Source organism: Varanus komodoensis, unplaced genomic scaffold (genome assembly GCF_004798865.1).
Source record: "Varanus komodoensis strain SLA01 unplaced genomic scaffold, ASM479886v1 scaffold66, whole genome shotgun sequence".
Taxonomy (NCBI): Eukaryota; Metazoa; Chordata; class Lepidosauria; order Squamata; family Varanidae; genus Varanus; species Varanus komodoensis.
The window spans coordinates 1,464,659-1,480,864 of NW_025336296.1; positions in this window are offsets into that span (position 1 = coordinate 1,464,659).

Consider the following 16,206-nt stretch of genomic DNA (forward strand, 5'->3'; position numbering starts at 1 on the left):
CAAAGTCTTTGATGCAAAACAAAGAAGCAGAAAAGCGGCACACGAAGTAGACTTTTCGATTTGCAGCAGCAACGCCATTGCACAGAAAATGCAAACCATGACAAGCTTAGCTCAACGTCTCGAGTTCCAAATGTTATAGATGCGGGGTGTGGGAAGAGTCTGCTCTGGACCCACATGGAAAGTGAGGGAAGTAACTTTCAGAGCAGGAGTCTTGAGCAGGAGGTGCACGTAGGATGCAGAAGCACCCGGTAAGCTGGCAACGGTCCATATGGCATAGGAAGGAAAACTGAGGCATGCTCACGAGTGCAGAAGCAGACAGGGCTGACTCTAAATGGCAGCACAAGGCAAGGCCTGTGTACCCCTTTTTGTCGTTGTTCCAGCACCAGCACCCCCACTGCACGGAAAAAGGAAACCCAAGAGGACGGTTGGGGAAGGACAGGTGCATACCATTCACACATGCAAACACTTGTGCTTTCACTTTCACTTCTTTGAGATTTCCGCTCTGCGTGCTGCAGGAAGGGGTGGTTTTTGCAAAAAGAGCAAAGGTGTGGGGTTTCCCAGTGAATGTCCGATTGGGTTGTGCAGAGAAGTCCAAGTCATGCCGTGTTTGGAAGGCCGGCAGACCAGTCCTCACAGATGCCCGCCTCCTCCTTCCTTGGACAAATACTGCTTGGGGAACAGTCTGGGAAGGTACACCTATTTTACATGCTTGGTTGCATAGTAGCCAGCAATGGGAGACCAGACCAGTGGAGCAAATACGCCTGCAGGCACGTCATGCTAAATTATCCAGCAAGTAACTCAGGGTTGGTGACTCCTTTTTAAGCAACTGGGGAGGTGAATATCCACTCTGCACATAGCTGAGGGTTTCCTCTGGCTTATCTTTTATATTTATGTTACGCCGTTTTGGCACAAAACAGGACTCAGGACAGTCAACAATAAAATAACCTGAATGAAACTCTTAATTCAAATAGGACATAAAAGACGAATCAATTAAACGAAAACAAGATCCTTGAGATACACCTTTAAAAAGATGATTTGAGCTATGTTTCTGTCTTACAGGAAGTTTTCCATTACCACCTGAATTGGGAGTATTTGTCCTCATGGACAAATGCTCGAATCATCTTTGTCCCTTCTGAGAACATCCTGTATCTCTCTGCATGAGTCTGTGTTAGGCATCTCTTGCACTGGCAAAGGGACCAGCCCAAATCACTGACTCATACACAGTTGCAGCAGGCAGCCTCCTTCAGAGCCTATTGATTCTTCTACAGAAGAACTCCTCAAGTACATGAAATGTGGAGACCTTGCAGAATAACTTGCCTCAGACAGGGACTGGAAGAAATCTGGTCAGACAGTAAAGTCCTGCAGAGATATAGCATACCTCCTCCTTGCAAAGGGTGTTTCGGGGCTCATAGGATCTTTTGATCATTTAGTTTATTTTAATTCATAGGAGTTTCCATCATTTAGCTCACTGATGACATTGAGCCAGTCATTAACTCTTAGCCTGACCTACCTTGCAGGGCTGTTGTGAAGACAAAAATGGTAGGAGGGGAAGAGAACCATATAGGCTTCTTTGAAGTTTTTGGAAGAAGGTTTGGCCTTGTTTGCTTTATACACTCTCTCGTGGGATGTCATTCATGCATTCATTTACCTCTTTGAGCATCCCTTTCTTTATTCTAGCTATTGTATCTTGTTTAAAAAATTAAACAACTAAAGACCTCATTGGCAGAAACTCAAAAACCAAAAGAGATGTGGCTGTTATTTCCCATGAATAGGTCCTCTGTGCATCTCATCCTCTGTGTTATGGCTGTGTACCTGCCTTCCCTCAATCCCTCATCCTTAGCCTGTTTCCAGATTACAGGTATGTCTCTGGTGTGAGATTGTGAGGTTGCCACCTGTCTTTCTTTCTCCTCAACACACACACACACACTCACACACGTGCATGCGGAGAGGGGCTTGGCCTCTGTGCATCACACTCATGGGCTTTGCTGTGCAGCTCAAGGGCTGGATTGGAGGAAATCTTCTGTAGCTCAGTGTCACGGAGTGGACGGGACCCTCCCTGCCCCGTCCGGGTCTCTGGATAAAAGGGTGGGGCTCCCACCCAGCTTCTCAGTTCCTTCTTGACCGCGCATGTAGTTGCACCGCCGATCAGAAACTGTGCTGCCTTGTCACGCTCTCCATCTGTTCTCGCTTCTGAAAAAAAAATGATTATTTTTGTCTTGATTCAATAAACTTCTAAAACAACTTTATTCCCAAGCCTCCTGCTATACGTTCCCATACTTCCTTGCTCTGAGGCCTCTCCTTGCTGCTGCGCTCTCCTACTTTTGGGGAAGGGGAACAACGACCACCTTTCTTTCAATCCGCTCGCTCTCTTCTCCCTCTGTCCCTGCCCTGTAGGTGCGTTTCATGCGCGGTGCAGCTGATGGCCATTCCCGCTGCCCCCCTGCCTGGGCAAGGGGCACGTTGTGGAGACTCGTCCGCATTGCTAGACATCCAAAAGGCTGGCGGCAGGCAGATCCCCTGAAGTTTGCTTTGCAGTCTACCAGCACACACAACCTCCTGTCTGGGCCAGGGCTTCAGGGCTTCACCCCGACACCAGGGCCTTGCGCCTGGCCACCCGAAGGATCACCAGGCGACAGATTCCTCTCTGTCCCCTCCTGCCAGCAGTTGCCTCCGTTCTCCAGGCCACCCTAAAACCACCCACCCGCCAGGCCTACCTGGCAAGATGGAGGTCATCATGCTTTCCGCCAGGTCGGAAGAACTCAGCCCCTCGCACGCCTGCATCGAACGCATCCTCACCTACCCCCAGACCCCCTTCAGCAGAGGCCTTGCCCTGTCTTCCCCATGGGTCCACCTTGTGGCCGTCTCCCACCCACCCAGGGGGTTGTCTGCTTTCATGCACCCCCTGCCGCGCCAGTCCCTCCAGAGCCTCCAGAGCCTCACCTTATCAGTGCACCTCCTTGTGGATCCTCTCAGCGGTCCTGCAGCCCCTCACAAAGAGGCCCTTCAAGCCCATGGCAGCACCAGACCTTCGCCTCCTTCCATGGAGGAGAGCATTCCTGGTGGCCATCCCGTCTGTCTGCTGTGCCAGTGAGTGGTCCGCACTGCGGATTGAGCCCCCTTCCTCACCTTTCACAGAGACCAGTCCATCCTCCGCCCAGATCTATGCTTTATGCCTAAGGCCACCTCCTCTTTCCATGTCAACCAGGACACTGTTCTCCGGGCTTTCTTCTCTAAGCCCTCCACCCTGGTGGAAGCCACAGTGCACCTCCTTAATGTCCATAGAGCCCTCGCTTTCTACAAGGCTTGGACTGATCAGCTACGGAGTTCCAACCATCTATTGCCCTGCTGTTGCGGGCCAGAGTAAGGGGGAACCCATCTTGGCCCAGCGGCTCTCCACGAAGGTGGTCAGCACCATCTCCCTGGCCTGCAACATGGCTAGGCTCAACCTCCCTGCACGCCCCCATGTGCACTCCATGCGCTCACAGGCTATGCCCACTGCCAGGCTGGCCGGCATCCCGCTGCAGCACATCTGTAGAGCCCCCACATGGTCGACACCATCGACCGTCATTTGGCAGGTCTGGCAAGTCCCCGGCGCCAGGCAGGACCAATCCTCGGTGGTGACAGTCCCTCCGTCTATGAAGGGAAAGCTTGCTGATTGCCCATGTGTGCGATGCAGAGAGACCGTGACAAGGAAAAGCAGCTTGCTTACCTGTGGCTATCGTTCCTCGAGGGGTCATCCATGCATTCACACAACCCGCTCTCCGCCCCACTGGCTGTCGTCAGCCTACTGTGCCCTGCAGGAGGGACTGGGAACCAGACGTGGGCGCCAGTGCCCTCTCCTGCACACACACTGCACGCTCGCACGCCTGGGACAGTGCGGTCTTCTAGGCAACTTGAGGGGCTGCACGGGAGCCCCATCTTTATCCCAGTTCGTGACACTGAGCTATCAAAGCTTTTTCTCCGTCCAGGCCTTGCAAAGCCCATATGTGTGAATGCACAGATGACCACGGGAAGAAGTTACAGGTAAGCAACCTGCCTTTCTTGGAAACTCAGTCGAATAAGTAAACCAACTTGCTGTTTGTGTGTTGATATCTCTGTCACTGAATTTGCATTTCCGTCTTAGCACCGTTTGTGTTTCCTTGATGCAGCATGGCTGGGTTTTGCTTCTTTCAGTTCACAGCTTGGTTTGTGTTCCCTTAGGTGCATTTGGCAAGGCGGTCATACGTACTTGTGGTGGGTTTCCATTCCCCATAAGAAAGTGGTCTCAAGTGGGGGCAGGGAGAGGGTTAACTAAAGCAGCCTTGCATAACCTAGTGATCTCTAGATGTGTTCAGCAGACCCAGTGTCTCTGCCAGCAAGCTGATGCTGGTAGGGGATAATGGGAGTTGGATAGAGCCCTTTGGGAACCCAGGCCCTTCCTCCAAGCATCTTTTCTGCAAGGTCTGCATTCTTCAGAGAACTCTGCAGCACTTTGATCAGGGTGTTTCATCACCTTTCTAGGCATGTTGTCCACTGAGTTTGCTGCCAGAGAGAGTTTTCTTTTGGGGGAGCACCTGATTTTTCACAGCAATGCCCCTTTCAGGAGTTGGGGTGCTCCACTGTTGAATATTGCAGGCAGAGTCTCACAGGGTTCCCCGTGTGCTCAGTGAGTGCAGACTGAGCACCAAGAGCACTGCTACCGCTCTCACCGCTGGCAAAACTTCCCCCAGGTTCACATGTTGCACAGACGGCACCTTGCCCACAAACAGGGTTCTTCCATTGAGGTCAGGCTCAGGGCAGATAAAGGGCACAGCCTGTAGGCGCATGGGTCCTGATGCCAGCGAGGTCGAGGCCGGTCGAGTGGGCCACCTGCTTTTGACACACCTTCCGCCCCAAGCCTTGGGGTGGAGCCAAAGTTGGGAAGCTGCAGTCCTCTAGGCCATGTCTGATCCAGACTGTTCTCCATCTCTGCTATGAAGGCTTCAGCTTTATCCTTGCTCCTGTTGAGAACCACAAAGCTTCGTTGCCCTTGGCATGCAGACCGAGAGGCAGTACGATCGGCATTTTAAGTGGTCAGTTCGGTCCAGCCCAGTCAGGCAGAGGTAGGCACTTGGCCCTGCGCAGAGTGCAGCTTAGCTGACAAGAATCCTGCAAAGATCTGCCTGGAGTCCAGCTCTCTCCCGCTTGCCCCAGGCCAGGAAGTGAGCCAAGCTGCGATCAAGCCCGTGGGTGCCAGCAGGCCCTTTCTGTGCACTGAATCACATTCCCACCAGGTATGCAGAGACTGCAAGTCCCCCACGTGGGAGCAGAACCAAGGAGGAGCACATGAGTCATTGTTTAGCTATTCCTGAACATCTGTAATGTAATCTGCAGCATTTGGACTGCTCGTCCCCCATGTGAACGTTCGGTGCAAGATGGACTTAGGTTGAATTTTTTTTTTTTTAGGTTGAAATTTTTTATTTAAATAAGATGGACTTAGGGCAGAGAGAAAGCATGTTGTGTCCGGTAGCCGAGCCAGGAAAATCCAGTGGACTCCCACCCCCAAATGAGACTCCCCCTACTCCATCTGAAGAGATTAGACCATTTGTGTTGCTTTCCTTTCCTTTCCTAAATAAATAGCACCCTTATCTGAAAGTATTAGTCCTGCCTTGTGGAGGCAGGATAGATAATTGGGTTGCCATACAGGAAAAATGGAAATATGTTCATTGCTCATTTTTTTTGCTCTCCCTTGACTCCCCTGAATAACGGGGTTGGTTCTGCTAGTGTTGACAGTCCGGGAGTACATTTCAATGTTTTCATTGGAAATGCATGGCAGCCTTGCCGCCACCCCCCCCCCCCCACACACACCTCTTCAACACCCTTTATCTGATCAGTTCTAATGAAAGGGTGAACCTTCAGCGGTTTCTATTTATTAACTCTGTGTGTGGTATCAGGCCAGGGAAGCTGACTTACAGATTCCCTCCGAGATTAGACCTGCCACCAAGGCGCTGTAGCAGCTTCGTGGCTCACTGGTCCAGCTAGTCCAGGGCTGGGGAACCATATTTTCCTTGCTTTGGAGGGCTTCTTCCACCCTGGGGCAATCCATCAGGGAGCACCACAGCAGTGGGTCTGAAGCAGAGGTAGGTTTCATACCTCTTCTTTCTTCCTGCCCAGCAAGAGGGAATAACGCTCCCTTGCCGAGTCTGAGCTGGTCGCTTGCATAGGTCTTCCCTTTGAGATGTAGGGCATTAAACCTTGCCCTTTCCTCTAGCAAAGAATGTAGTCTTGCCCCTGGCCTGTGCCCCATATGCTCCTGCTTTCTGTGAGAAATGCTTTCTGTCCCTGAGACTCTTCATGAAGTGGCAGTGTAATACGTCAGTGCATTGGTTACCCAAATGACGTGCTTGATCATATAGGTTTTGGGTTAGGGAAGCTGCTTCACCAGCTTTCGAAGAAATTGAATGAGAGACATTCTGGCTGTCATTTGCAAGATAGCATCTCTTATTAACCACAGGCAGAAATTAATAAATGGCTGCAAACTGTAGGGTGAGAGCTATATTTATGCTCCGGCGTGTAAACACGACAGGATTAGAAGCCACTTGATGGTGCTGCGCGGAGGAAGCTTGCAGAGGACTTTTGGCTGAGATTCCGTGGCCGGACCCTGATAGAGGATGGGATTGCAGGGAGAGATGCAAGCCCGGCTAGGACCTATGCCATTCTCAAAGAGCCCAGATGCTGCAGTTGCCCTTTCAGGACACCTAAAGCAAGGACTCCCAAAAGCTCTTGGTTTGCGTGATCGTTTCTCAGAAGAGCAGCTGGAGTTCGGCAGAACTGGACGCATTGACTCGCTGGCTTGGTTTGCATGACACAGACTCACATCATGGGTTGCTACCACAACTTGGCTGGGACTCTGAGAACCTAGCCTGACTTCTGCAGAAGAGCGCATTGAAGGGATTCAAGCCCCTCGGTGGCAACTCCTGGCTTCTTCTAGGGCTGTTGCACCCACAGAGGGCTGTCATGCCATCTGAACCATGCGGGGTACAACAATCCCCCAAACAAGGCTAGTAATTTTGGAAAGAGCAGGGAAAAAACCCCTTGCTGCTGCGGCCAGCTGACAGTAGCAGGCACCCTAGAGTGGCACCCAGGGGCAGCTAGCACTGCCTTCCCCCTCCCCACCATGGCTGTGAGTCACTTCAGGCTTGCTGTGGCATTTTTCTTCCCTTGGAGATAATGAAAACAGCGTCAAGCCAGCACCTTAGAGAGCCTTCCCACAGTTGCAAAACTTCTTTATTCACCCTCCACCCCCGTTTTTCAAAAAAGTATGTATTTATATATTTGCATAGTTTCCTGGCAAAATAATTCATCATCATCCTTTCTCAAACTCATCTTTAACATGGAGTTTTGTTTTTAATATAGTGGTTTTTCCTTTAAATGGGGTGGCTTGCACTTTTGCATGTTTCTGAGCTTATTAAAAGAATCTGGGGAACCAGGGCAAAAGTGAGAGCACCTTTAGGGCATGAGTCCAGGCAGGCAGGCAGGCAGGCGAAAGACATGGACTGGAGTTCTCCAGTAGGCGCTCTCTTCCATATTGCCTGCTCATGGCTCCTCATTCCCACATTTACTGTTTGGGACCTCTGCAATAGCACAAGTGCAGGTTTGTTTGTTTTTTTAAATGGCAAATATTTGTGAACTGGGGGGGGTGGATTTCCCCCCTAGAATAACCCCACCAAGGTGCTGCTGGGGTGTTCTGGAGGGACTGTCTTTTAGCCTGCCATCAGCTTTTTCAATCTCCAGGACAAAAATGGGTAGAAGGTGTGGAGGATAGTTGGAGCAAGTCTGTGATCCCAGCACAGAGGGGGACAGCCGTCCAGTTCCTGCGGTGTTGGCTGGGATGCCTGCGGGAGGACCAAGGGGCGGGGAGGAAGGGGGCCAGCCTCTCATGGAGGGCCGATCATCTGCCCGGTGTGCTGTGGCCTGACGGGGCAAGAACCAGCCCCCTGAGGCTTCGTGCCACGGTGCGTGAACGTGTCCACTGCAGGCAACACTTGTGTGGGCGTGTGCCCGTAGATAGCCGTTGCTCCTCTCTCCTTTTTGTTACCAACCTAAGGTATATACTGACTTTCAGCATGAATATTCCCGTGTTTTTTTCCCTTCAGTAAAATATTAAAAAACCAAAATGATGGACCAGTTCGATGCAATGATGCATAAAGCAATAGTAAGCTTGCTTCTGGTTCAGTCTGAAATGTTTTCATGTGACGGTGAGGAAGACCGTTTCCTTCAGCTCCAGAGTCACAACCAAGAAGACTCTGCTCCCTGCAGGCTCTGATCTCAGCTTCTGGAACTCTGACATGTTTATTTATTTATTTTCGATTTATATCCTGCCTTTTTCCTACAAAGGGCTCAAGGCAGCTTACATCTCCTCCTTCATCTTATCCCCACAACAACAACCCTGTGAGGTAGGTTGGGCTGAGAGTCTGTGACTGGCCCAAAGTCACCCAGTTGGCTCCATGGCCGAGCGGGGACTAGGACCCAGATCATCTAAGTCCCAGTCCCATGCTCTTAACCACTACACCACACTGGCACGTGTTGATGGAAAGGGGCCAGAAGTGCTCCTTGAAATGGTCAGGGTGCTGAGACATGTGGTGTCAACAGACCTGCACTTGACACCTGCAAAGACGTACAAGCAATGGAGAAATTCCGGAGGAAGCCGCTCGTACCAGTTAGCGAGGGGGGACCTGCTTCTGGCCCATCTGAAGGTTCTGGACAGCTTTCTCAGGGAGCCCCGTGAGTGCCAGCCCCTCGCTGAACACCCTGTAGTTGAACATGGACATGCCCCAGTTCGTGCCAAGGCAGCCACGTGAAGGCCGCTTTGATCTGCCATTTCCTGATCTGGTTGTGGTTCCACAGCTGAGAGTTGCTTTGCAGTTTGCTTTTAATTTTACAACATCTTGTGCATCCTCCGTCAGTCAGCATCCCCCACCCACCCACCCCTTAGCGGCTAAGAGACAGAGCTGCAAATTTGCAAGTCCTGCATGTCAGCTCAAGCCTCTGATGCGGACTTAACCAGTCAGCCTTGCTCAGCCCGACCCTAACAACCACTGCCTCCCTTTTTTGCAATCCGGGGGAAAGTATTGCCGTGCTTCCATTTAGCAGGTTGCAACAGCTGGTTGCCTGCTGGGGTTGGCACTCCCTCCGCCCCCCCCCCCCCCCCCCGACTTGCACCCATGTTTTTCCCTGCTTTACAACATACGCTTGTTCTGAACACCCCTCCAGAAGGAATTTTGATCCCTCAGGAGAGATTTTATTCCTACACTTAGATCCTAATGAGATATATTTTATTTTATTTATTACATACATTTATACCCCATCCTATCACTTCAAACACTCAGAACAGCTTACAAGATATAAAAATACAATAAAGATAAAACTACTGTATAAAACATTAATTATTAAAACAGTATAAAACACATCACTATAGAAAATGCTGCTGTGAAAAGGGGGGGGAATAAAATAAAATCCTAAAATGTCTAAAAACATTAATTGTTAAAATAATGATCAAATAAAAAGGTCTTTACCTGGTGCCGGAAAGAACATAACATCAGCACCAGGTGGACCTCTCTGGGGAGCAGATTCCATAGTCTAAATGGAATCTAAATATTTAAATATAAATTAAATATCCATATAATACATATTTATATGTACATATAAATATATTTATAAAAGATATAGGTATTTATATGCATATCTTTTTTCCTTCCTTGCAAGGAACTTAAGGCAGCTTATGTAGTCTTCCCCCTCTGTTTTGTCCTTACTACAACAACCCTGTGAGGTAGGCTGAGACGGAGTGATTGCCTCACAGTAGCCCAGTGGACTTCCAGGCTAAGTAGCGACTGGAACCCAATTCTCCCAAGTCCCAATCCAGCGCTGCAGCCGCTATGCCACATGGACTCCGCCGAACAAAAAAAACTGGGGAGGGTCACTGTGACTTCATTAGCCACACAGGAAGTGCTTGTGGGTAGCGGGTTTTGCACCCCTGCCGAAAAGCTTTGCCTTTTTTTTGTTACGGTTTCTATGGCCCCATAGCTGAAGCTCTCTGGATGGTTCACAAGTTAAAACAAAGTGAAACATGCAATCCAACATAACATACAAAATGAAAATAACATACTTAAGACTAGTATAAAATAAAAGTAAGAACTAGCCACCAACGTGGCAGTAATATAAATATTTAAAATTGAATCCAGTAAGTTAACATATATGGATGCTTGCACGCATTTGGCCGATGTTAATCCTCACTGCATACGTTGATTAGGGTGTATTTCTTATTTTTACTGATTTTTTACTTTAGTTTGATTGTATCTCAAAACAATAGAAACACATTATCTCAACATTTCATGTAACAGCCCTGTAAGGGAGACCTTACCACATTTTATTACAGCAATTTTATCATCTGCTGCTGGCTTTTATGTTGTAGATTTTAGGTATTTGGTTCTCTTTTATCTGAAGGCTGACAATAGTGGGCAGCATAAAAGTGACATTTGAGCAATAGTCCCTTCCTGTCCTTTCCTTTCCTTTCCTTTCCTTTCCTTTCCTTTCCTTTCCTTTCCTTTCCTTGAACATAATAAGTAAATAAGAATAGAAATTCTTGTCCCCACACCACAGGTGGGATGACTGGAGGCACCGCTAGGGAAAATGGTCCCAATCCGTATGCTGTGCAGAGTTGCTGCAGAAGTGCCTCACCTTTCCTGAGAAGAGAGATTTGCATGCATTCTACATCTTGATTGGTCACTGTTTATAGATTTTCCTGATTCCTGTGTAGAACCTGATACTAACAATCTGTGTGCTCAATCATAGTTTCATCTCCGGCGGTTTCCTTACACCGTGTTTCTTAGACATTCTGTTTTCACTGAGTTGTCTTTTAACAGACAAGCTGAGCATCTTCCTTTTGCAGGCAATCCTGTGCGCCTGTTTGCTGCGCATGAAAACCGGGTGATAAAAGTTTTAAAGCAAGATAATGAAAAGAAGCATTTAAAGCAGCCGTGCATGACCTTTCCAGCCCAGAGGGCTGCACCTGGCTTCAGTGAGGGCCGTGTGCAGGCACACACACCAGGGCAGGAGAGACTTTAGCCCTGCCTCATCCCAACAATCCCCCCAAGAGATCCAAGCAGTGTGTGGGGAGGCCACTTTGGGGTCGCTGACGGAGGGAGAAGGAAAACCTCCCTCTCCATCTGCTTGCCCCCCAGCAGCCCGACTGGCCACGTTGCTTCTGTTCCCGGTAGCAAGCACTACCGCCTCAGGGCTGCTAATGCTGGCGTCGGGGCCAGGAGCCTGGCCGCTCTGGGGAACTGTTGGGGGCGCGGTGGCTGTAGGCCCCCGTGAGCTGCCGCCTGAAGGCCACGGCTGCCTCTGCATCTTTTGTGGTCGGCTGTGCAAGCAACAGGAGCATCTGTGGAAGGCGTGCAGCAGAGGAAGCAAGGGCATGCATTTTAATTGCTGTAATTGTCTTAAAACAATTAAAGTTCTCCCAGTATTTTAATTGTTAGCTTGTTTCAGTGGTGGGTTTGTATTTTAACATTGGACGCTGGGCAACTATTTTTTGTTTTTTATTTTCAAGACTAATTTGCTGCAAACCATCCCGAGACCTTGAAGCATGGGGCAGCATAGAAGAGTCTTACATACTGTACATACGTGCGTACATACGTGCTGCCTTAGTGTTGGGAGCCATTCTTTTTGAAGCAGCCAGTGCTGGGCTGGTGCCCATTCTTTCGCTGCTGCCTCTCCCCAGCTTCCACTTGTGAGGCCTGGCGAGCGTATTATCCCAGAGGCAGTTCACACATGAAGCTGTGCCAAAAGAGTCTGCCCGCCCGCCCGCCTGCCTGCAGTCCATGCTGGCAGGGGTGTAGCTCCCGCAGCAAAACAGAAGCCCTTTCCATGCCGCTGCTGCTTGTGCACGTGGCGAGAGGATCAGGTGCTCCCGCCTGCCTGCCCCGTCCTTCATATCATTTATGACATTTCTGTGCCCCCCAGCAGCTGAAGCTCCCTGCGCAGCAAAGAAGAAAGCAGCCCATGTATCAATTGCGGTAAGTACATCGTAGCAATAAGAAACATCCCAAGCAGTTCATTTCAGGAATGCTTGCACCACAATGTTTCAATTTAGTTACAGAAAAGTCAAAATCGATATAATAATAATGTCAGTAATTATTTGTCAGTAATGTGCAAACCAGGGCCATATCCACCAAATAAATATTGGATTCTGTGCATTGGAATCTATGCACTGAGGCGTTGATGAACAACGGGCACTACAAACAGCTACCCCAAGAGTGAAAAAGCACAACCGGATTATGTGAAACATTTTTCTAACCTTAAGAAAGACAGAGGTTTATGCCTGAATTTCATTCTCTGAACCCTTGCTTAGGCAGCTTTCCACTCCCCCGGCCCCAGTTGCACACGCTTCATTTCATGCTCATGTTCCATTTATTTTCATTCCCTTGAGGACCAGAAACTTGTTTTTAAAAGAGAAAGGGGCATTCTTAGGATGCTGAATTCTGAATCCCAATATTAATTTCAGTGAGTGGGTGGCTATGCACAATCCCCAAGGATTATGAACAATGTAAAAAAAAAAGAATAGAAATTACTTGGCCTCTTTCTATTTTAGATGCTTCGATTTCTCAGCATGCATGGCTTGGTCTGGGAAAAATTAATTGATATAGCAGGCTTTCAGGGAGAGTGTGCAGCAGCCCACAGAGAAATCCACCTCTCATGCCTTTAGTCAGTAGCTGGGAAGAGAGCAGTTGTGCATTTTGCATTAGCTGTCAAGAAATGGTTCTGTAATTGTCAGTGAAAGCTTTTAGGGCCCAGGTAAGCAGTGAGGAAACTCCAGCACAATTGAAAAAAAGTACAGTGATCTTAGATCTCTTGCTTGCTTTTGAGCTGGGGCTAAGATTGGGGTGGAAATTCGAGCATAAGGGGAACTCCCCGGGGTAGCCCGGTGACATCTAAGGTGAGATTTTGCAGAGGTCATGCTTAACGAACACACGCATCACAATCTACATGTGGTTTCACGGAAGCTGCCAAAGAGCAGTGAACTGAGCCTGTTCCTAACGGGGGCGTGGGATTTTTTTAAACAATACTTAATTATTCACAGCGCCTACCTTGTATTTTTAAGTGGAACGTAAAGTCTGAAGGCCCGCTTTTCTTTGCCACGAAATAGAATTGGGCTGGCCTGTGTTTGTGTGAAGGGAAGAGAGTATTGGGACGCTAGTCAGGATTCAGGGGTCCCCAGCCTTGATGTGGTGGTGAGCACGCTGGGCACTGTGAGGCTGTATTACGGGTGCTTGAACATGCTCACAGAAAGGCCTAAACAAGATGGTTCTTAAAGGGATGCTCTGCTCTTCCAGAGCCTCACATTGAAGCCTGAGGAGGAGGAGGAGACAGATGTCAAGAGAGGCAAGGCACCTGGTGGGCACCAAGCAGGTCCTTGGCAGGTACAGGTTGGCCCTGAGCACCACCGTGGATACTCCCAGGCCAGACCATGTCCTCTGACCCTGTGATGTGGCTACCACACCCTCTTCCAAGGGTGGCTGTGATTCCATGAAGACTGCATGTGGGTGCCTGAACTGGGGACTGCTGAGACACAAGGCAAGGATGGAGGGACATTGTGGAGATGTGCAGAAGTATTCATGGGGTGGAGCACGGGGAGAGGGAGCTGTTCTGCACTCTCTCCTCCATAATCCTAGAACCAGGGCCATCCCACTAAGAGAACTGGTGGAAGATTCAGGACAGATGAGAAAGAAAGTACATCTTCACGCAACACGCAGTGGAACTGTGGAGTTACCTGCCACAGGAAGGGGTGATGGCCGCCAATTTGGATGCCTTTACAAGAGGATAGGGCAAATGCAGGGAGGAGGAGCTACCAGTGGCTACTAGGCTTGCAGGCTAAGGGCTGCCTCCTTGCTCAGAGGTGGCCTGCCTGCAAACACCAGCTGCTGGGGAGCTTGGGCAGGAGGAGGTCTTGCACCCATCCTGCTGAAGGGATGCTGTGGGCAGTTGGTTTGCCACCGTGTGCATGGAGTGCTGGACAGGATGGATCACTGGGCTGATCCACCAGGGCTTTTCTTACAGTGTTTGGGTCTTGGGTCTGGCTGCTGGAGTCTCTGAGCCCTGAAAGATCACAGGTTGCTTTCACCTGCAGATGCATCTGTTCGGAATGCGAATTTTCATTGCAGTGCCTCTCTGTTCAAACTATTTTATAGACTCCGGATAGTTGGGCCTGCAGCTCCCATAACCGCTTGAAGGCCATAGCCCGAGGCTTCTGGGGGACAGTGGGTTGCCTTTCTTCCACTGAGCATCGCACATCGTACAGTCCTGGCTGCACCTTTGCGGCATACGTGCCATGGCACCGTTTCAGACTGTGTACCTCGGTTGCCTGTACGTGCCAAGCAGTTACCTGAATGGCGGTTGCACCAGGCATCCTCAGAACAATAGCTTGTTATAAAGAAACTGGACCAAGCACTTTCCCTGCCAGGAAGGGAGGTTATTTCGCTACAGGTGCTGCTTCAGTCAGCGGAATAACAGGCAGCTTGTCAGTCGGCACAATGCTGTGTTTGTGGGTGACAGATCTTTGCTGGCAGAGGCCTCTGCAAAGATTTGCATCAGCGTGTGTGTCGTTCGGTTTCCCTCCTCGCCCTTTTCATGAACCCCTTCCCACTGATAGGACCTTGCCTTGAGGGTCTGCGCGGTGCAAGGGCGAGCCACCGATCCAAACCCACGGCTGGCCGGCCGGCCTTTTTTGGCAGGCGTGACCCATATCCTGGTCTTGCTACCTCCCTGCAGCTGCAAAAAAAAAAAAAAAAAAAAGAAAAAAAAAAGGAGGAGCAGCGCTCAGTGCTGGCAAACATCTGGTGCTCTGCAGTGCCTGGCATTCACGCCATCAGTTACAGTTTTGCCAGCCTCCCTTTGGCCCAGAGCAAGCTTCTTTCTTATCAGCCTCCAGCTTCATTTCTCCCACATCCTGGCCTGTGAATACCGAAAGGAGCACAGCCCCTTGGGAGAAGGGGCACAGCAGCCAGCCTTGGAGCTTTCTTGGAATCATCTTCCTCGTCATCCGAATGGAGATAGTGAAGCACTTGATTTATATTGCCCTTTATTGCACTTGCGCCCTGATTTTCCCCCCTCTCCCAAGGAGCTTGCATGATTGTCCTCCTCCTCGCCATTTCACCCTCAGAAGAAATTTGTGAGGTAGGTTAGGCAACCCTGAGTCAGTGGCTAGATCTCAGATCGCATGGCACGGCCCAGGATCTTAACCGCTGTGCCCACTGGCTTTCAGTGGGTCCCACGCCTTTTAGCCATGAGGACACATGTCATCCTGGTGTTCATAGAAATCTTTTCCTGAGATTGCAGGGCCAGCAAAGAAAAGCCCAGGAAGTCTAGTTTTGGAAAAGAAAGGAGAACCCTCCAGTGAGCTCAATCTGCCTATTGATGATACTTCTTTTCTTAAAGGAAGAAAGGAAGCAAACGATTGCTGAATGAAGGAGAAAAAGAAGAGTGATTGCATTAGATAAGTATTACAAATGCCTTTTGTTGGGGTTATTAGGTCTGCATTTCCAGATTTATGGAAACTGATTGGTTTATTTTTCCTGTTTACACTTGCCAATAATTTTGGGGGCTGTCCAGTGCATGTTTAGACATAAGAAAGGCCTACCGTGTTTTGCTTCATCCTTTTCATATTTGCCCCTTTTCTCTAGATATATTTTCCCAGTTCCACAGAATATATTGAAAGTCTGTAATTTTTTCTAGATGCCAAATGTGTTCAATCCATCCCTGTTTCTGGAGCGTGTGGTTTGGACAAATGTTCCCCACTCTCAAATTCGGATGGAGCAGATTTGTTACGTGATGCTTAGTGAAACAGAGCTGGAGAGTTTCTCATCTTGGAGGGGCACCACCACCACCAAGCCGAAGTTCCATTAGGCCACCACGATTTCTGTTTCCCACCCACCTGTGAGGACACACCAAGCTCCTCTTCCCCCGTTCAGGTTAAAGAGCCCCAAGGAGAAACCTCCCATGGGCTTTCCCTCCCGACATCCTCAGCAGTGTCCCCATATTTCTTCCCAGGTGCTAAGCTCATCTTGGGTGCTGGTTCTCCAGATGCTGCAGCCCACGGTGGTGGAATGAGCAAGGAAAAAGTCATCCATGTGCTGACTCCCCATCTTTATTTAGTCATTTAAAACATTTCTATGCCATTTGATCAGCATA